We start from the raw sequence: 21,612 nt of genomic DNA on the forward strand, positions 1-21,612 counted from the left end.
ACAAAGAAGAAACTTTGGTGTTTCTACTTAGTTGCAGGTCCCTTCTGGATTCTATCCAGAAGAGCTGATCCTTTTGTTGACACTTATTCAAGGTCAAGGCAGAGCTCAGTCCCGAAAAATAATAGTCTAAAGCAGCTTAACATGTTGCTTTCCAGAGTTGGTCTTCCCTCAATTCCATATAGCACAGCACAGCTACTAGGCTCAATAGGCTTGGTAGCAATTTTTTCAATATACTTTAACTGAGCACAATCTTCTCGTGCCTTAATTGTTGGTCACCCAGATTCTGAACAAAAAAGAGCTCCTGGTATTCCGTATGGTAGAGAGCATATCTTCCAATTCTATTTCATTTTCTCTTCTACACATTTAAACTTCAAAGGAGTTTGAATCAGAGCTGCATATTTCAAAGGCTTGGAGCATTCGAGTAAGCACGTTGTTACCAAATATTTTTAGAGATGCTTCAGCCATCTGCTTTTTCTTATTTTAATAGAACTCCATCAAGACCCCATGGTTTTCAAGTTCCAATATTGATAGATGTCATTTAATTGTTTGGTTAATGAATCCGATATGAACTTTGTGAGCAAAGACTTACCAAACTCTTGATGTACCTTCAAACCAACTCCTATTTCTTTGCTGTAGGGCTTATCTGCAGGACTACAGTCAGAATTCCTGTCTCCACTAACCTGAAAAGTGTACAGTTATGGCATTCAGACCAGAAACTTCCTTTTCCGATCCATCAATTCTGCTAAAGATCCCCTCTATTATTTGTTTAGACAAGCAACATAGGTTGTGTACAATTTCCCACAGTGAGAGAGTTTCAGGTTCTGTTGTGGCTCAGTCTATTGTGCAAAGATTGTTATTACGTATAGTTGAGGTTTCATTATATGGAGGAAGCTGAGGTTGCCTGTGAGCATATATATCAGTTGCTGATGAGTCCAGATCAATTGACCATTTAGCTAAGTTTCCAACAGAAGAATAGGAAGCAAAACATCTTACTTGGGATAAGGCATCTACAGCTGCAATTAGGGTTGCCAGCAGACCCTTTGCGTGGAAATTAAACAAAGGGTCTGCTGGTTTCTCTTTAAGGTTTCCAGACTCAAAAGAGAGCAGGGCAATTAAAGGCACAGAAGTCCTGTCCACTACTGAGTCTGGCAACCCTAGCTGCAAAATTTGAACACCCAACATATAACGAACCAGGGAGGCACAGGAAAGACATTTTAATTACATCTTGTCGCAATTGCTTTTCAGTAACCTCTGCCTCCATTGTTCCAGTTGCTGAACTACAATAATAACAAAAGTCCAGCAAAAATTATGGACAAAATGTGGCAATGGCGTTCTGGGTGATTTATTTGAAGCACTGCATAGCTGTGCTTGTGTAGTACCGGTAACAATGTTAAAACTGTTGACTATCCTTGACTGTTGTATTTTCTTGACTGCTCTTCATTGGCCAACAGCTCTAGTGTTTTTTGTATTGACCATCAATATGGTGAACATTCAGGACCCACTGCCCCTGTCAACACAAAGACCCCCTTCATGCAATTAACATGTGAAGAGAGTTAGAGTGATTCTCCATATTGCAACCTGGGATGCAGATGGCGCTGTGGTTTAAACCACTGAGCCTCATGGGCTTGCCGATCAGAAGGTCGGTGGTTCAAATCCCTATGACACGATAAGCTCCCATTGCTCTGCTCCAACTTCTCCCAACCTAGTAGTTCGAAAGCACACCAGTGCAGTAGATAAATAGGTACCACTGTGATGGGAAGGTAAATGGCATTTCCGTGTGCTCTGGTTTCCATCATGGTTTTCTGTTGCATCAGAAGGGATTTAGTCATGCTGACCCGGAAAGTTGTCTGTGGACAAACGCTGGCTCCCTCAGCTTGAAAGCGATATGAGTGCCACAACCCCATAGTCGCCTTTGACTGGACTTAACCGTCTAGGGGGTCTCTTACCTTTACCTTTTTTTACTGAATTAAATAGCTTAAGGGCAGCAGCTTAAAAATCAAATTTGTGCTGCAAGGGCAGTAGCCATAGCAGCATCAGCAAATTATTTTTCTGTCCCTTTGCCAAAAGTTTACCAAACTGTAGTTAAAAACAACACAAGCAAATAACCTTATGAAACTCTTCCTCCAGATGTCCAATTAGGAAGTATCATCCTGCCTAATTAACACTGGTAATTGCACCCAGATTGGGAGGCTAGCATCATTTTATTCTTTAGGCGAGGCAGGAACCTGGCTACTGCCTAATTAACTGTCCTCCAAGATCTCCTCCTCCTCCTCTTCTTCATCATTCTGTTTGTACAGATGAACCACCAGATATCAGGAAGTAGCCATCAGCTGAGAAGCTGCCAACTGGGCTACCCAACCCAAGTGAGTAGACATTCCTTAGGGAACTTGGTGTGATATATTTGGTCTTTCAGTATATTGTGAATGCTATGGTTGGTATTCTAAATCCAAAGGCTGTTGCATATTCTTCTAAAGAAACAAGAATTTCGGTGGTAAAATATATGCAGTTGTTTGCAAACTGGATCTAGAAACCCAAAGCAGGAATTATATTATTTTGGATTTTTGGGTTTTTTTAAAAAATAGCTATGGCAATTTGCATTTCTGTATTTTGAAAGCCATACTCCAAACTAATTCCTTAATAAATGGTACTACCGTATGTGCTTCTGAAGCCAAACCAAACTTTCAAAACACTTGCACTTGTATGGTAATTTTGTGCAAAGCTGAACAACCTTTCTCCCCAGGAACATGAAGTAAAAGTAAGGCTGCTATCCTAACTTCACTTACCTAGGAGTGATGCCCATTGAATACAATAGACTTTCTTCTGAGTAGATCTTGTTAAGAATGCACTGTAACATGTGAAGTGGATGATCCACATAAGAGGGCTTTATGTGTGCAGGTGTGCCAACTCTATAGGGCCAAGGTGTCTTCAGCTCCCTCAATATCTGTTGGCAAGGGACCGTCCCCCCTCAATGTTGAGGAGGCCAAGCTCAGAGCTGGGCACAGAGTGGGTTCCTACTAAGTGTGAGAGCAGAGGAGCCACCAGCGATTGAAGATGCACCGCTCTGTGCTCCACACTTGAACTCCTGCCAATGATGCAATCTCGTGCATACATCACTTTCTGTGTATATGATGCCACACAATCACAACATGCTATATGGTGTCACACACACAGGGCATACTTTAGACAAGGGGTCGGCAAGGTTTACCAGCCATTGGCTGGATCACTCCCACGGAGATTGTCCGTGGGCCGGACTGGTGCGGTGTGATGCCAGAAATCGCATCAGCGCATGTCCGTGGCACTGGAAATTGCTTCTGCGCATGCCCAGGCGCCGAAAATCATGCGTGCGCAGAAGCGATTTTCAGCATCTGGACATGGGCAGACGTGATTTCTGGTATCTGCGCATGCACAGAGGCCACCAAGTGAACATATCACCACTTGGGTATGAACTTGGGCGCCATCTCTACAATACCAAAGGGGGAAGGGGAGAATAAATATGTGGGCATTGAAATTTCATGAACCAAACAAGCAAGTATGTAACCAGTTCATTACTATATAATACATTTCCTTGCTCTTTCTAATGCCTTATTTACTCTGTGTGTTTGGGTTCCTTTGTTATACCTTTCCTAATAATGCAACACACTCATGTATTCTGTACTTTGTTCATACAGACAGCATAATTGTAGCATTATTTTACAATCCCTTTCATCTACTGTTTCTTCACAATTGCATGGAGATTTATGTTCTGATGAAGAATGCTGGGAAAGCAGATTTGTTTAATTATAGATTGTTGGAAATTCCAGTGAGAAAGCGACTTACTTCAAGTACCGTTATGCTAATTGAGATCTCTGTGACTTGGGGGACTGCTATATATGGAACAGCCTTCCAAATGTGTCTTTGCCTGAATGACTTCCTTGATGAAATATAGATGAAGAAAACTACTTTGTGCAATCTGTCTACTTCCATAAATATGAACAAGTTTGCCTGAATGCAGCAGAAACATTCAAAGAACTCCTAAAAACCTGTTTCGCTATAGAGGAGGCTAAACTGCAAAAGCAAACACCAGAACTTGCAATGGGAGGGGGCTGAATCATAGCTGGGAAAATTGCCCATGATCTAATATTTGCCCCCATGCTGCCATTTTGTTTTCATTAATGTAGGTTAGAGGTGTGCAATGTGGTTCCCTCCAGATGTTGTTGGAGGGCATCAGTGCCAGTAATTATGGCCAGTGGACAGCTGTAATTGGAGTTGTAGTTCAACAAAATCTAGAAAGCACCAAATTAGCTACCCCTGATGCAGGTGATGGGGATACAATTATATAACTCAGTGTGCAAAACCCTGAGCTCTCTGGAGAAAAGAAAGGATACTCATGTGATTGGTAATAATAATAATAATAATAATAATAATAATAATAATAATAATACAAGTAATAAACAAGGCACCATGATACAGGGAGAGAGAGGAAAGGACATGTAGACAGTTGTGGAAAGCCTCCAGGACAGGGATGGAGAATCTGTTGCCCTCCAGATGTTGAAGTACAACTCACATCATCCCTGATCATTGGCCATTCTGGGTCCCGTAACATACGGGGAGCCCACTCCTGCCCTAGGACCACAACACAAATTGCATCCCAGTGAATCAGGTTTTGCAGTCCTGTGGGATATGTGTGTCAAATGCAAACCTTTGAATTATGCAGCTGTTCAGCTTGCTGCCAAAGAAATGTTTTCCCTTGAAATGCTAAAGTGATGAAGAATATGATTGGTTTTGGTAAGCCTTTGTTAATAGATGTGGACAAGGAACGTGTTTTGTGAACTAGAGCAGACATGGCAGCACAAAGCTGCTTCAGCAGTGCTCAGTCTACATATGAAGGATTCAAACAATATGAATTATGCAAGGAACAACGCGACAAAATCTCCACCATCTCATTGGTTGTAAGAGCCGAGGCCTGCAGCTCTTGTGTGTGTGTGTGTGTGTGTGTGTGTGTATATATATATATATATATATATATATATATATATATATATATGCACACAAATTGAGAGCCAGTGTGACATAGTGGTTAAGAGCGGTAGACTTGTAATCTGGGGAACCGGGTTCGCGTCTCTGCTCCTCCACATGCAGCTGCTGGGTGACCTTGGGCTAGTCACACTTCTCTGAAGTCTCTCAGCCCCACCCACCTCACAGAGTGTTTGTTGTGGGGGAGGAAGGGAAAGGAGAATGTTAGCCGCTTTGAGACTCCTTCGGGTAGTGATAAAGCGGGATATCAAATCCAAACTCCTCCTCCTCCTCTTCTTCTTCTTCTTCTTCTTCTTCTTCTTCTTCTTCTTCTTCTTCTTCTTCTTCTTCTTCTTCTTCTTCGCAATTTGCAATTTTACATCCAGAAATCCTACAGTCAAATGAGATGTTGAACTTGAAAAACTAAGAGGAAAAGGTGTTGTTCTAAATAAATAAATATGATTCCCGAGGATGGGAACTAATTCATCTCAAAATCTCTGTTTTAGTACAGCAATGAAATTTTTCATTGAAGGTAGAATTCAACGGCAATATGAGGTTCAAACAATTTTAAAATGAAAATACACGTACTTAAATTTTGATGCACTACCTTTTTTTTGGGAAAAGTGGCTTATGAATGTTGGAGAGATGCATGTGCTTAACTTGTTCATGTGCCTGCAAAATTTCTTCAGTTCACTGCAAAGGTTTTTCTTCTGGGTGGTTCATGTGCATCTTTACCCTCACAAATGCAAACCTGGAATCCCATGAAAGCAAAAACACCTTGATGTGGGGATGAACCGGAAAATGTGGGTGTGTTAAGCACTCCCATGACTGCTCTGCTGAGTGTATTCTTTTCCCTGGAACCATCTAGGTTTTAACACATTTGTATGTCATGTGTAGTTTAGACCTGAGAGGATGTGGCCTCTACTCTGGGAAACTTTCAATAGTCTTTTGTAGCATCCTTGCAGTAACCTACTATGAGACACGGTGCTAGAAGATCACAAATAGAGATGGGCAAAATATCCCCAAAACAGATCTCTCAAAGTCTTTGCAGACATTGTCAGAAAATCTCATGGTCCCCCCCCCACCCCGAATTCTCCAAAGCAAGCCAAATTCTTCTCCATCTCTAAACATGTTGTGACATTACTAAGAAGGTTATTCCTGCCTCGAGCTTTTTTGTGGCTCCATTTACTAAGCACTAATGAATCACCCCTGAGAGAAAGAAAACCTTGAGGGAAGTTTTCCAGTGGCAGCAAAACTGTCTTGTCCAGAGTCTGATGACTCTTATATTGCATAGAACTATTTCACTGCATCAAACAAGGCTGCTTAGACTCTTCTCATAGCATCTAGTATTACATTTAAGGTTAGAGAGATAGATAGATGATAGATAGATGATAGATTCAGCAGGAAAAAGACACACACACACACACACACACACACACACACCACAAGAAATCATACTCACAAATCATATTATCTATTAACTTTCACTCATACCACCCCAAAAAGCCTACTGGACCAATAAAGATTCCCACTAACTTTTTTGAAATCAACAGAGCTAACTGGAAAGGCCATTTTGGAGAAGTAGATTTGGGTGTTTTCTGAGGGTGCCACCGCAGAAAACACCCCAGTCATGGTTGCCAACCAAAGGGTCATTCCAAAATTGGGAGAGGTGCAAAATTTGAAAGAAAACCACCTTCAAATTCACATAATCCAGGAGGCACAAGCCACCTCACACCAGAATTCCCAGGTAAATATTTTCTCATCCCTTTCACTTTGGTTGGCACCATAATTTTCCAGATCCAAAAAACACATTACAACCTTTTAGATTGCCATATTCTTGGGGGGGGGTGAACCCAAAAAAACACCCCTCACAATTGTCTATAAAAGTTTAGCACAAGAAGGGTAAGTGAAATTGCTGCAACTTCCCAGATTGCTGACTGAATCATTCCTTTGTCTCACTACTGGTATAATTTATGGCTTTTAAGCATCATTAGTCAACTTTTTGATTTCACATGGCTTCCAGTAGTTTTTTCAGGTATGGCAAGTTTAATGGTGCCTTCATTATAATTGTGTGGGGCTGAATGTCAATTACTACTTGATCAATACGAAATTTTGCTTCAGTCATCTATTTCAGTCCGCCTGTTTGTTTAGGTTTACTTCTAAGGAACATTTTACTTTAGTGTCGACTTGTGTTACAAAAAGAGTTTTCTTTGAAAATCTCTTGCCACAATCCAGAGAAGGGCCAGTATCTCTGGATGTAAACCATGTGTGCCAATTAGGAATGGATCAGGCCGAAGCAGGGCGGGGGGGGGGGGAGCTGGATACACTTTCTCAGAGGACTGAGCTGGTTTTGGGGGGGGGCACCAGGAGCCTGCTCAACATAGGCCGTCATACCAAAAACAAGACTCCCATCCTGGGCTTCAGACAAACTGCATGAGCCTGGGATGGATATATTCATGATCTACAACAGATTCACATGTATTCCTTCATTACATCTGCACCATCCCATTTTTGTAAAATTCAGTGATTTTCTTTTTCAGCATGAAAATTAGCATTTGGGGGTGGGGGTGCATTTTACTTTAAAATATGCGGTTTTTTGCACCCAGATATACATTTTGTACACATCTTTGTATACCTTTGGAGCTTGCAACTGTACTGCAAAATTCCAAGAGGTTTTAAAATGGCATTGCAAGTGATCATTGCAACCCTAACCTTGTCTGCTAGGTTAAATTCAATTCAATGGGGCATTCTCCCAAGTGGGTTAGGATTGTAGCCTTGGTCTTAGAAGTTCAACTCAGGCTGGTTTCCTTAAAAATGGGGGCTGAAGAAAATCCTTGAGCATTTCTAAGTTTCAGTGGGTACAGCACAAGCAGCTCCGCCCCTCTCTCTAGCTGCCAAGACTGTACATATAGAACCATCTTAGAAGATCATGCCTAGCAGTTGTCCAGAGCAGCGTTTCTCAACCGCTGTTCCGTGGCACACTAGTGTGCCGCAAGACGCTGGCTGGTGTGCCGCGACGTGCGGCGACGAGAAGGGCGATTTGCATTGTCACGTGTCTGGCGGCTGCCAATAGGCAGCGCTGACCCGCCGGAAAGGAAGCCGGCTGGGTCATGACGCGGGGCAAGCGCAGCTCTCAACAGCCACCACCACGGGAGGGTGGTTTTAGACAAACTTAAAGAAGCTGGCTGGATGAGCTCAACCTGAAACTTGCTGAGCAAAGGATTGTGCTGGCAGAGAAATCAGCGGCTTGTGAAGCCTTATTACAGGAGATTGCAACCAACACAGCAATTGGCAAGTGTTTCTTACAGTCATAATTATATAGTCAATATAGGGCGGCACAGAGTTAAATTTTTTAACTTTTTTAATGGTGGTGTGCCTCATGATTTTTTTCATGGAACAAGTGTGCCTTGGCCCAAAAAAGGTTGAGAAACACTGGTCCAGAGCAGCAATAAAGTGATGGGGCAGTGATAGATGTAGTCTTCAACCCAGGAAAATTTCTAAGGAGCCTCTGAGTGCACAGCCAATTAGACTAATTAGAAGACTGCTTTTACTTGGAAGAAAGTTCACTGGGAGTTTGAAGTTTGAAGCTGAGCATTGCAGGAGCTGGGGTAGCTGAAAACAACCCTCCCATGATGTTGCTTTGGATGCTATTTAATTCATACAGATTCTGAACGTACCACACACAAAAATATAGAAATTTATAATTGGAGTAACATTTCCAAAACTGGAGATGGCCACCACTCTGATTCCATCAGCACTGAACTTTGCTTTTGGCAAATGGAGAGATAATTCATATATATATATATATATATATATATATATATATATATATATATCCATCTGCTGCATCCCAACTTCAATAATTTCAGCATGCCAGTGACATAGGATATGTAATTTGATCAAAAACTTCCAAGACGTAATACCAATGTGCCTGGATATATAGATGGAACATTTATACTAAAGCATCTAAGCATCCAGACTCCATTTATAACTGGGGTGTGGGCATGCTTAATTTCCTGTGCCTGATTCTCATCTGTCACAGACAGGGAGCGCATTTGCGCATACTGTCTAGACAGTGTTTCCCTCTTGGGATTCTCAATTTAAATGCTAATAAGCTTTGTTACCTGATGGGGTTATGATTACTCAGCTCCAGTGCCTGACGCCATTCATAACTTTCTCAGCTCTAATTGGCTCGTGGACCTGAAGGCGTGGAGATTTGATCTTGTTACCACAATGGGGCATTTTGTTTTCTAAAGAGGTGGATCTGACATGTCTCTCCTGTCTTGCATCTCCCCCCCCCCCCCCCCCGTTCTGGTTTCTTTCTGATGCCGGCATAAGGGGCACTTGGCATGTCTGAAGCTTCTGGCTGTGAATTTGCAGGTTCACATAGGTGTGAACTGGGACTATGTGAAACAAATTAGACTTGGGATTTTTGGAGCTTGCTAATTTGAGCTAATTGAAGAATACCCAAGCAGCAAAGAAAGGCACCTGAGCAATCCTTTACTCTGCTTTTATGCCACATCTTTCTGCTTCTTCTGAATGAAAAAGAACATTGTCAGAACAGGAGTGGAAAGTTTGCTGGTTCCTGCTGCAAATTGCTGCAGTTCAACACTTTGTATGAACACTAAACTGTGATTTTAAAATAGATTTTAAAAGCTCAGCACAGCCGTTTCTACTCACCTAGTAAGCAAGGTAGTTTGCAAATGTCTAGAAGTGTTCTTTTGCACCAGGCACACTTAAGCAACACAAAATCTTCCACTGTCTCCCTCTTTACATGTCTTCCTTTCTTCTTTGTTTATTTCCCAGAGGGAGGCTGTTTCTTTTTCTATTTTGCATCTTCCACAGACTGAGAAGTATTGGCATCATTTTCAAATTTCCCGTTCAAGTAGCTTATCCTTAGGCTGCCTTTTCTTTGGTTTGTTTAAAAATAAAATAAAATTCTGGATGGTGTGGTGTGTGTGCGTTGTGAGTGAGCAATGGTAGTAGTGAAAGGGGAAGATGATAGACCTGATGAATGTGGGAAATATATGAAGAAGATCTATGTAGAAAGTCAGTCAATGATTAGTAAAAGGTAAAGGGACCCCTGACCATCAGGTCCAGTCGTGACCGACTCTGGGGTTGCGCGCTCATCTCGCATTATTGGCCAAGGGAGCCGGCGTATAGCTTCCAGGTCATGTGGCCAGCATGACAAAGCTGCTTCTGGCAAACCAGAGCAGCACACGGAAACACCGTTTACCTTCCCGCTGTAGTGGTTCCTATTTATCTACTTGCATTTTGACGTGCTTTCGAACTGCTAGGTTGGCAGGAGCAGGGACCGAGGAACGGGAGCTCACCCCGTCACAGGGATTCGAACCGCCGACCTTCTGATCAGCAAGCCCTAGGCTCAGTGGTTTAACCACAGCGCCACCTGGGTCCCCCACAGCGCCACCTGGGTAGAAAGTCAGTCAATTATTAGTATCATTGGCTAAAATAAAAAGTGAAGTGATCCAGCGGACTCTTCCTATGCTCAGATTTTCCCCAGATCTGTTTTAGAAACTATTCTAGTATTTCACTATTTTAATAGTTGCAAACCAACTCTGCAATCAGCCAGCTCCGAGGGAGTGAGGCAGTCACATATCACTTCTCCTGCCAGTTCCTAAAATGCCTTGGACCTGCACACACACACACACACAACAATTAAGCCAGTCATTGTCACTTCTTAGTTAATGGCAAGTGGCACAAAAAAAAAAGCCTGATTGTTGCTGTTACACCTCACTAGAGGTCTGAGCGGTCCCTACTCTCCACTTTTTTGCATTAAGCAGGCGATAGTGTTGCTATCACAGTCCCTGGGTTGGCATTGCAGCACTTCAGTGGCTCTTTCCAAGGCTAATGAAGCTTGAGTATATTCAGAGCAGCCCAAATGGAAGTCCCAGGACTGCATTTACAACACTTATGCAATACAAATTGTTAACAAGGAGGATTTGGTTTAGGTTCATCAGCAACCCCTTTGTTGCTCAGGGACCGCACTTCAGCATTTCTGGTTGCCAGAGAGGAGGGAAATGTGCTGCTTCAAAATTGTGCTCTGCAGACAACTTTTACAGAGAGAGAAAAAGAAACATTTAATGTCTGAGAGCAAAGAAGAGCCATGTGAAACATTAAAGGCAGGGGACATTCACTCCATTTCAGTTGTTGTTGTTTAGTCGTTTAGTCGTGTCCGACTCTTCGTGACCCCATGGACCAGAGCACGCCAGGCACTCCTGTCTTCCACTGCCTCCCGCAGTTTGGTCAAACTCATGTTCGTAGCTTCGAGAACACTGTCCAACCATCTTGTCCTCTGTCGTCCCCTTCTCCTAGTGCCCTCAATCTTTCCCAACATCAGGGTCTTTTCCAAGGATTCTTCTCTTCTCATGAGGTGGCCAAAGTATTGGAGCCTCAGCTTCACGATCTGTCCTTCCAGGGAGCACTCAGGGCTGATTTCCTTCAGAATGGATAGGTTTGATCTTCTTGCAGTCCATGGGACTCTCAAGAGTCTCCTCCAGCACCATAATTCAAAAGCATCCATTCTTCGGCGATCAGCCTTCTTAATGGTCCAGCTCTCACTTCCATACATCACTACTGGGAAAACCATAGCTTTAACTATACGGACCTTTGTAGGCAAGGTGATGTCTCTGCTTTTTAAGATGCTGTCTAGGTTTGTCATTGCTTTTCTCCCAAGAAGCAGGCGTTTATACGTGAGTAGAAACGGTTGTGCTGAGCTTTTAAAATCTATTTTAAAATCACAGTTCAGTGCTCATACAAAGTGTTGAACTGCAGCAATTTGCAGCAGGAACCAGCAAACTTTCCACTCCATTTCAGATCCAGTGTAAAAGACGGGAAAGCTAACGTTAGCTGGTAGAAGCTATTGTGGTTCCTGTACCATCAGTGGTGGCAAACAGAGTCTTTGGGGCATCATGTTGATTGGGAAAATGCTAAGGGAGGAAATTATTATTATTATTATTATTATTATTATTATTATTATTATTATTATTTATTTATTTACTTATACCCCGGGCCTCCCCAGCCACTCTGGGCAGCTTCCAACAGAATATTAAAAACACAATAAAACATCAAACATTAAAAACTTCCCTAAACAGGGCTGCCTTCAGATGTCTTCTAAAAGTCAGAGAGCTGTTTATTTCCCTGACATCTGGTGGAAGGGCATTTCACAGGGCGGGCACCCTTACCAAGAAGGCCCTCTGCCTGGTTCCCTGATCATTCATGTTCAGTTACAGTATGTGAGCACTGCTGCTTGAATTGCTAGGAGCAGAATCTGAAGGTGGACAGCAGAGCTTGAATCCACCAGACAACGAGACAAGTGTAATAAACAGAGGCTATGCTTCAGGGGTGACCTTCCAAAAGCTTTTGGACTCCAGTTCCCATCAGCCCAAGCAGGCATGGCCAATGATGAAGGCTGATGGAAGTAATTGCCGCCAATTCTAAGGGCACCCAGACTCTTTGGGCACCCCAAATATTTGAGGGCCGCCCCCAAATTACCTATGCTGAGCCACTGCAGCCTCATCCTTTGCCACATGAGAGTGCAGGTAAGGTGCCGAATTGGCCACCCACCCCCCTCTCTCCCAGGGCACCCTCCCTCCTTTCCTCCTCTCCAGTGGCCTCAGCTTGGACCTGGTGCCCACAAGCCCCCTGCCCTGGAGGGGACTTTGCCAGCAATGCCCGCTTGCCTTCAGGTGGGGAGAGAAGGGGGTGGTGTGCAGGCTCATCCTTCTGTTGTCTCCCAGTGAGCCACCCAGCTCAGCCTCTCAGCGTCAGCCTCAGCCTGGGCAATGTCATCTCCCATGCCCAGAGTCCAGCTGCCCACGTCTCAAAAGTGTCGGATGAGGGAGGAAGGTGGCACAACCTCTGCCGGGCCGGGGGGGGGGTCACTCTGACCTATGCTTGTTTGCCTCCAGCCTCTGTCCATCTGTCCATAGTTCCTGAGACCTTCTAGCATGTGGCAGGATTGTGAGTCCCCCCGATATTTTATTCACGTTGGTGCCACTGATGGGAGTTGCCAGCAGGGCTGGTGCCAACTTGCCAACTGCCTAGGGTGCAGAGCTCAGAAAAACACAGTGCTGACCTTTGCGGGCCACAGTTTTATACAGATTTGTTTTTCTTGCATAGTTCTGTGCTTTTCATTTTTTGCCTACAAGGCATCTGTTTTTGAAAAGGGAAATTAGTGGGGTTTGGGGGGGGGGTGTATGTGAAAGTATTTAGCCTTGCCTAGGGCACAAAACAGACTGCCACCAGCACTGATTTTCAGCGGGCAACAACTGGAAGGGGACAGATCCTCCACTCCTGCTGTCATTGGATGCAGCTGCAGTCTGGATTGGCATTGTGAGGGACAGGAAATGCAAAGAGTGGCCCCTTCATGTTGTCGATTGTCAGGTGCGCAACAAATGCAGACACATTTAATGCCATGCCTCGTTTGGCCCCGAGATAAATTAACAATGGGGATGGCTACTACTCTCTGCTTCCATCTGAGACTGTCAGATTGGGGGTGAGTCACAACTCATCCCTGTGGTTATGGATAGACACTCCAGGCATGAGAGTTTAAGATACAAAAAAAAGAGGTTGAATGTTGGAGGGATGTGATTCCCTGAGATTAAAGTTCAGTTTTATACAACCTCCTACTTGCAAATAAGACGATGAGAAGTCTGAAGGATGTAGCACAGCCAGGGGGCTGAGCTAAAACAGAAGCCCATCACTACCAATCTGACAGACTGAGGTGCAAGCATGAGGGTGTTTTGTTTTGTTTTCACCTCACTGACTGCAACAAATTTGAGGAATGGAAAATAAAACAAAAACACTACCCAGACTTGCATCTCAAGCAGTTACGGGCATTCTGTGCCTGGGAAGCTCGTTTTTAGAAAGGAATTTGTTCTGGTTTGCTCACCCCTTCTGAAAAGAACTTCCAGCTGCTACTGACCCCCAGAATTATTTTGGCAGGGACTAGTTTCTTCCTCGTCCCTTCTTTGAACCACCACACACACATTTACTTGAGCTGCAATTCAAATCTCCTCTGTCTTCAGCCAGCAGGACTTTATGGAGTGGTGGGACCCATGGGCGTACCCAGGAAGGGGCAGGGGGGGCAGCTGCCCCCCCCCAGAAGCAAAAATGCTGCACCTCGCTCCAACTTTCCCCACCAAGCCTCTTCGCAGGCGTCAGAAAGGAGGGAGGGAGAGGGTCTCTAACCACCCCCACCCCCGCCCACCCTTCATCTTCGCTCCGGAAAGCGTGAAGAAAGGAGGACCCTGTTCCGCTCCCATAGCGCACCTTCTTCGCCAAGTGACACTCGCGGCCACGGCCGGGAAGGAAACGGCACACAAAGGGAAGGCAAGCCGGAGACCTCCCCTCCAGCCAGCGCCGTCTTTGCGTGCGTCGAGCCCGCCCCGACGAGAGAGATCCAAGGAGGAGCCATGAATAAGGTGGCGGCGGAAGCTCCCCTAATGCCCCCCGCCCTGAAGGATTGCAGAGCACTTCTGGCGGTGGCGGAAGTGCTAATCCCCATTCCCGTCCGCCTCCTCCCTTCCAGACACATTTACCATGGCTTGCCCCCCCCCTAGTTTTGATCCTGGGTACGCCCCTGGTGGGACCACTGACAAATTATCAGCATATGGTGACTAGGGTAGATAATGGATAGCGGGCAGTAATATTAGTGATCCAGCCTAGAGCTGGTGAAGCAATTGTGCCCAGTGCCATCTTACAGTTGCAATGTGGCTGCCTTCTGGTTCCATGGATCCTGGAATGACTTGGCCTCCTCTGCCCCTGGAATCCCCTTTTTGAAGACTTCAGCTGGCTCCAGAAGTACTCTTGGCTACCTGCAAAGTCAGTGAATGGAACAGGAACATCCCACCATTGGAGTGGTACAAAGATCAATCTTAGATGGGAAAGCTGGGCAAAGGGACACCTGACAGCTCCCCTACCTCCCAGCCCAAGTTGGGTGGGTGTAGGCGGTGGTTGGGTTGCACTTTTGCTTGAGTAACAGTCAAGGTTGTTTTTTATTATTATCATCGCTCTCTCCCATCCCAATGATTTCAGTCACTAGTCAGTGAGCTACCATCTGTGTACTGATGGCAATTATGTCACTTCAAGACTGGATTATTTATGCCTGTTACACAGATTTTGCAGGGCTTGTTAACCTTTATTTTTGCAACCGAGCCTGAAATTGGTATCTTGTACACAATTTTCAGTGAAGTCATAGCGAAAATGGTGGCAAATTGACATTTCAAGGATTCCTGTTTCTTTTTCTGCCATTAATTTGTATTTATTTATTTATTGTTATTTTAAGCAACAGCATTGTATTCTCTGACACACCTCCTATGATGGGGAACAATATTTTTTATGGTGTGGCCCATTAGTTTTTCAGCTGACGAAACATGCTTGTAACCTGGGCCGCTCAGGGTCAAACTAAATGTCATGTTAAATACATAGTGTGCTGGTTCTTTTCTTTTGACTTAAAAAGTAAAAGCAGAAACATTCTGGATTGGGGCCACAGCAAGTGGAGAGGTGTGGAATAATCCTTCCCCCCCTGTTGTCCCTCACCTCAAATCACCTCTGCACACCAAATACCGGTAGCAAAAAGCAAAAGAGAAAGAAACTCTGGTTGGCAAAACTTTAAATAGGTGTAAGTCAGAGCTTGGTCATTAAGGAAGGAATTTGAGAAGGCCCAGTATAAGATCCCACCAACGATTTCAGAAGGGGATGTTCCCATTCATTTTCAACCATTCATGAATGTCTCTGCGTCCAAATAAAATAGATTTGGGTAGGCAAACTAAGGTGACCCAATCGCCTTCTAAATCCAGCTCACGGACGGACCAGGAATCAGCATGTTTTTGCATGAGTAGGATGTGTCCTTTTATTTAAAGTGCATCTCTGGGTTATTTGTGGGGCCTGCCTGGTGTTTTTAGATGAGTAGAATGTGTACTTTTATTTAAAAATGCATCTCTGGGTTATTTGTGGGGCCTGCCTGGTGTTTTTACATGAGTAGAATGTGTACTTTTATTTAAAATGCATCTCTGGGTTATTTGTGAGGCATAGGAATTTGTTCACCCCCCCCCCCAAAAAAAAAATAGTCTGGCCCCCCATAAGGTCTGAGGGACAGTGGACCAGCCCCCTGCTGAAAATGTTTGCTGACCCCTGGGTTAGATCCTGAGAACTGCAAATTTCAAGGTGCCTCCGCCAACTCTGGGTGATTCCTATCGGAGTTCAGCCCTGTCCAGAACTGGAATCTGAAGTCACTGGAGGATAAAGGCACAAGCACATCAATGGGAACTCACAATTCTGAGAGTGGAATGGCTCCCTTGGTCTTCTTGTAGGAAACAAACCAAATGATAGGAAAATATGCATTAAAATCTGACACACAACATAAATTGCTTTTCTTAGTGTTTTGTGCTATAAAGAAAAGATGATATACCCCAGAGAAGTACAAAAGGAGAATGAATAGCCCTCATTGTTCATGCTGTGAGGATCACAGAACCAGCAGGTAAAGATGTAGAAAATTCTGCTGAATAGCATGATATTTTAGTGGTCACAGATACATGCTGGCTTTTTAAAAAAATAAATAAATAAAAGTGATAAATATAAAATACTGCCTTGCCTGACACAGGAGTTCTTTTAAATGCGGCAGAGGAAGCAGAACACCTTTCATATAAATAAGTGCCAATTCTTTAAAAAGTCCCCCCTTAGGTCTGGGAAAAAAAATTTTGTCTCTGTCTCCCTTACACACATTTATGAACAATTTCATACATATACTATGCATCTAGGCTGCCTACACTTCAAGAAATAACTATGGTAGCAATTCCAATAGTGGATATAATATTATTCCCAAATTTGCCATTTTCTTTTCTTCTTCTTTTTTATGGAGTGAAAAGGTAAAAATGCACCAGGAAACTTAAACAATCTTTTTATTTGCTGTACAACTTTAGTGAATAGATTAAATAGAAGAGCTGAAAAGAGCCAAACTTGGCTTCTCCAAACAACTGCATTTGTGTGTTCAGACCCAGAAACCTCCCCCTTAAATAAATTCACACATGACTCAAATTTTGGTTTGGTTTTTGGCAGAATTTAGGCCACAACTTTATTGATTACAGCAAGTGAGTGGTTGCATAGGCTCTGGTTCAACTAGCTCCCTGCACCCTTGCAGGTAGCGCTGACCCAGGACACCAGCATAGGACAGCCTAGGGTGAACACCTGGAATAGTGGAAAACCAGGGACATGCTATGTCCACCACCTAGATGTCCCCCTGGACTCAGGAACGGGCACCACCCCCTCACAGGGTTGACCCAACCATTGAGTCCCTGGATTCCTTTAACGGAATACCCTTCACATAGGGATGGCAAGAGCGTTCCCCCATCCCTATCACCTGAACCAGAGTCTATCCGCAACTATTACTAGTTGTGATGATTTGCTATGTGGCAGGCAAAACCCAAATGGCACCAGCCAATCAGCCAAGTGGGGAAAATTCCTGCTGTGCCCCTGTCCCAACGACAGACGACACACGACGGCATAGCAAGGTCAAGTGCAGCAAGCCCTAAAAGTAGAGAGAGGTGGGCGGGTGTTCCAAATGCACACACCGAAAGAGGAAACTCTGGGTCATGTGCATGTGAATATATAGGTCCCTCGATCCGTTTGGACTGCACCCCATTGGCCAGATTGAACCCCAACATCGAGGGACCTACCAATCGGGTGTTGTGGCTGACCAATCTTACCCACCCACAACACACGGTGTCCGTTTCCAGGTCTCACCACAACATGTGCCCTCTTTGAGGGAGGACCTGATTTGTGGTCAAACCTTTTGAAAGTTGGCCTTTCCATTTCGAAGCATGTTTGCACAACTCAGTTAAATGTTACATCTGATCACAGGTCCCCATATAGCTTTCACAGTTCTCCCTTTGCCAGGCATACTACTATGTGACCCTGATAACTAGGTTATGTGAATCTCTTTCTCCTGGTTTGTTGTATCTCGTGCTATCTAGGGGAAAGGAGTGGAGCAGGTAGCGCCTTATTGTGAAAGGCAAACTGCAACCTGTGTGTGTGCATTCATGCTCACAAAAGCATACCTGTTCATTCAAGACATGTTCAATGGAAATACACTCACGTCAAGCACTGTTGGCTCAGAAACCAATCAAAATCAAGTCACACGAAAACGTCCTATGAAATAAGTTGCAATGCTAATATGAAGTTGCTGGCTTGCAACTTCATTCTCCACATTCCCATTGTTTTCTTTATATCTTATTAGCTGTCCAAGGCGTCGGTATCTCTGCATGCACAGTTCACATTTTTGGCTGTTGTAATTTAGGTTTCTTTATCCTGGGGTCCTGATATGTGTGAGAGCAATGATAAACCAACGTGGGGATGCAGCAGGCATAATGTGAGAGCTGGCGGTTCTTTCACTTTGGAGAGGGTCAGGGGATAAAGTAAAACCAAGAGTGGTGTGTTATATTGCAATTTATTTTGAAAAGCTTTGAATGTGTTAGGTGTAAACTACCATAGCAAGCAGGGCCGTCTTTAGCATATGTGGCACTGGGGTGCAAAAAACTGCCCAGTGCCCCCCCAATTGGGGGGGAGGCCAAAGTTGTTGAGCTTTTTTTAAGGGGAGGGAAGAGAGCAATCCCTGCAGAGGCTTGGGAGGGAAGGTGCATGCCCTCCAGCCATATGGATGGCGGCCGCGCAACTCTCTCCCATGCTACTGCAGTTGGAGAGCAATCCCCATAGAGGCTTCAGAGGGAAGCTGCGCAGGAGGGCAGAGCCGGCTGCCTGCCTCAGCGCCTGCAGCAGAAAAGCCTGCGGTACTCCGACAGGCTCTGCTCCGCTCGGCAGAGGCTGTCGGCTGGCCTGGCTCTCTAATCCCTGGACTCCAAATCTCGGCCCCAGTCACTCAGCCTGAGAGCCCAGTGCCCAGGTGCCCCGCACCCATAGCGCCTATGGGTAAGCCGGCCCTGATAGCAAGGGTAGGTGGTTATAGGGATGAGATCCCATTGAAAGTTTCTTAAAACAAAAACAAAAACAACTGTAGACGTCTTCAGTTTCTAGCTTGAATCATATATGTTTTTCAGTGATCTTATTGTGTACCTAAACAATATCCGAGCCTTTAGAGCCTTCTGTGTCCTTAATTCTCATAAAAAATTAGCTGGCTAAAGTTTTGTTTCTTGAATGTCTTTTAGACCAAGTATCTGAGATAAGGCATATCAAAGCATGCTGAGAACGTTATCCCTGTTGAAATTGGCCAATAGACTTGTAAAGGTAAAGGTAAAGGGACCCCTGACCGTTAGGTCCAGTCGTGACCGACTCTGGGGTTGCGGCGCTCATCTCGCGTTATTGGCCAAGGGAGCCGGCGTACAGCTTCCAGGTCATGTGGCCAGCATGACAAAGCCACTTCTGGCAAACCATTTACCTTCCCGCTGTAGTGGTACCTATTTATCTACTTCCACTTTGATGTGCTTTTGAACTGCTAGGTTGGCAGGAGCTGGGACCGAGCAACGGGAGCTCACCCCGTTGTGGGGATTCGAACCACCGACCTTCTGATCGGCAAGCCCTAGGCTCTGTGGTTTAACCCACAGCACCACCCATGTCCCAACTTGTAGGGACAGTACAATAGGACTTGTAGTCTGGTATAAATGATGTTTTAAGAACATCATTAACATTACACATTTGGATTTCTGAAGGCTTTCTGGAAAGTGCATGTAGAAGCTGGCAGAAATGTGGATTTGTCTTCTTCCATCTAATTACCAACTGGAAGGCTGTTCCAAACACTACACATCTTCCTTTTAGCAGTAGAATGTTTATGAAATGTTTTATGCAAGTAAGTTAAGCAAACATGCGGTAATTGCTTGATTGCTTTCTACAGCTCTGTTTATCCCTCAGAGTAATACCAGTCACTAATCTTGTTATCACACCGAAAGAGCAAGTGAAACAAGATTACATCCATTGTCTCCTCCTAACTCTGGCGTAGGCTATTGGCAGGAAGTGTCTAAGTGTGCCAAAGATGAATGTGAAAGAATGTACTACACTGTTTTTTTTAAATGAAATATATGGTTAATTTGTCTTTTCAAAGAAATAGAACGTTACAGGCGCTTGGATATTTCAGAGTATGACTGTTTGTTTCACTTCAGCTGCTTCTTGAGAAAGATGGATAGATCTGACATTGTTTTAAAGTGCTAGAAATTGCTTGCAAATGCATGACTAGCTAAGCAAAGTGGCTGTTTTATTAGAAATATGGAGCCGGGTTTTCATCGCAGACACTTTTAACAGTGAAAACTGAAAGAACATCATTGGTCGTTGGAGTCATTCTGGATTTATGTTCCCACCCCTCCTTCCTTCTTTCTTGACTTATTTTTGCATCAGAACATTCAACATTTTCCATTGTTCCCTGAATCCCCTCTTTATTCATGTTGCTCTGTTTTCTAACAGGAGCAGGGCTGAAACAAGTATTCATATGTGTTTGATATTTGACCGACTTCCCAGTTTTGTGACTCAAATATTTCAGAAATTGGGGATTCAACACTCAGATGTACCATTTGTGATGCTGTACCTCAAAACTGTAAATCTTTTAGGAATGCCGACATCTATGGGTTGCTTTCTTGGCATTAAATATGCTTTTTTTGGATTTACTGGGGGACTTCAGTTGAAAGTTTTGACTGACTTGCTGGAGTAGCACATCAAAAGCCTGCAATTCATACATTGTACTGCTCTGGAGCTGGTGTTAATCATGCTGAGAATAGAAATTACCATCCCCAAACACCAATGATCACTCCAATTCCTGAGACAATGAGTCCTCCCCATCCTTATCCAGATATAGCGCTGAGGGTTTTCTGGAAGTAGCTTAATAATGTAACAACATCTTAGGCCCAATTGCCACATTTCTTCATTTATTCTCCTGCATTTAAATCCTGCTTTACTTCTGACGTGGAACCCAATGTGGTATCCATGTGCTTCCCAAGCAGTCAGTCATCCATCCAGGTACTGACCAGCCCCAAACCTGCTTAGCTTCAACAAGGTGTTGACTTATGAGCCTTCAAAACACCGCTTTGATGACTCCAGTTGAAAAGGGAGATACAAAATCAGCCAATCAATAACGTTCATACAGTTCCTTTCCAAATGATCCCGCTGTTGGAGTCTTCTGTTGTTGAATGGGAGCGGGTGGCGCTGTGGTCTAAACCACTGAGCCACTGGGGTTGCTAAACGGAAGGTTGGTGGTTCAAATCCACACGACGGGGTGAGCTCCCGTTGCTCTGTCCCAGCTCCTGCCAACCTAGCAATTCAAAAGCACACCAGCGCTAGTAGATAAATAGGTACCACTGTGGCGGGAAGGTAAACGGCGTTTCCATGTGCTCTAGTTTCCGGCACAGTGTTCCACAGAAGCGGTTTAGTCCTGCTGGCCACATGACCCGGAAAGCTGCCTGTGGACAAAATGCCGGCTCCCTCAACCTGAAAGCGAGATGAGCGCCACAACCCCATAGTCGCCTTTGACTGGACTTAATCGTCCAGGGGTCCTTTACCTTTACCTACCAAACTGTTGTTGAGTACAGTAAAGAATGGAACATTGGGAAGCAACTACTAAGCTTCTAACAGAGCCTCATGTGCCGCTGGGGTGCATGAGAGAGT

Source organism: Zootoca vivipara, chromosome 7 (assembly GCF_963506605.1).
Source record: "Zootoca vivipara chromosome 7, rZooViv1.1, whole genome shotgun sequence".
In the NCBI taxonomy this organism is placed as follows: Eukaryota; Metazoa; Chordata; class Lepidosauria; order Squamata; family Lacertidae; genus Zootoca; species Zootoca vivipara.